This window comes from Trypanosoma theileri, assembly GCF_002087225.1.
Source record: "Trypanosoma theileri isolate Edinburgh chromosome Unknown TM35_Tth_45_V1, whole genome shotgun sequence".
Classification (NCBI taxonomy): domain Eukaryota; phylum Euglenozoa; class Kinetoplastea; order Trypanosomatida; family Trypanosomatidae; genus Trypanosoma; species Trypanosoma theileri.
Genome location: NW_021639887.1, coordinates 40,327 through 41,229, shown reverse-complemented (window position 1 = coordinate 41,229; position 903 = coordinate 40,327).

The following is a 903-nucleotide window of genomic DNA, read 5'->3' as shown; positions in this document are numbered from 1 at the left end:
CTTTCTCATTATCAGCAGCAATACGAGCAACATCAGCTGCAGTGAGATTACCTGCAGAGTCAGCAGCAGAGCGAGCAGCAGCAAGAGCCGAAGCTTGAGCGTCAGCAACAGCTTTAGCCGCCGCCGCTCGAGAAGCATCAACCTGATGCTCCCACCTCAGCAGTGGCTCTGTCAACAATAGAAGTGACGTCAGCCGCCACACAGGCAATTGCCACACTTAGCAGCAAAGCCAGAAGATAAAAGAAACGGCGCGACAACATCATGTCAGGAGTTAGCCTTCTTGTTCTTGGGGTGTACTGAACTATCCAAAGAACCACAGAAGAAGAGAAATTCATAGTAAAAACAAACCGTCAATAAAGATACTCACAAAGAAAGAAAGGGAAGAGAACACACCACAAAAAAGAGCTTTCACACAAAAAGAACAATACACCAGCAGACCAAGCCCACGTAAAAAACAAAACAAAACCAAGAACAGGACCATTATCAGTCCTTAATGAGACTATTCATCCCCTCAATCAAATCTGAAGAATGTGACATGAGATGGAAATCCCAATCAGGATTATTCCAGCAATACCCAACGCAAATACAAAACACAGGCAAACATAGAAAGAGTTCCAGTTCAGCAGAGTTACCACAAAAACTCTAAAATACCACAGAGAATGAGATAATAAGAGGTCCAATGTCCTCATTGTCGCTCTACACTTCTCTTGAAAGCAAACCCCCTCAATCTTCACATTAGAGAATATCATCACAAGAGTTCAACCACAGTATATGCAAAGATACTCTGGAGCATATTCTTACTTGCCCCACCCTCTATGGCCATCGTAAAAAGATTCAGCCCTGAAGGAGTGAAAATACCTGAACCACAGTTTAGCAATGCAGCTGTCCATATATTTCTTGTGT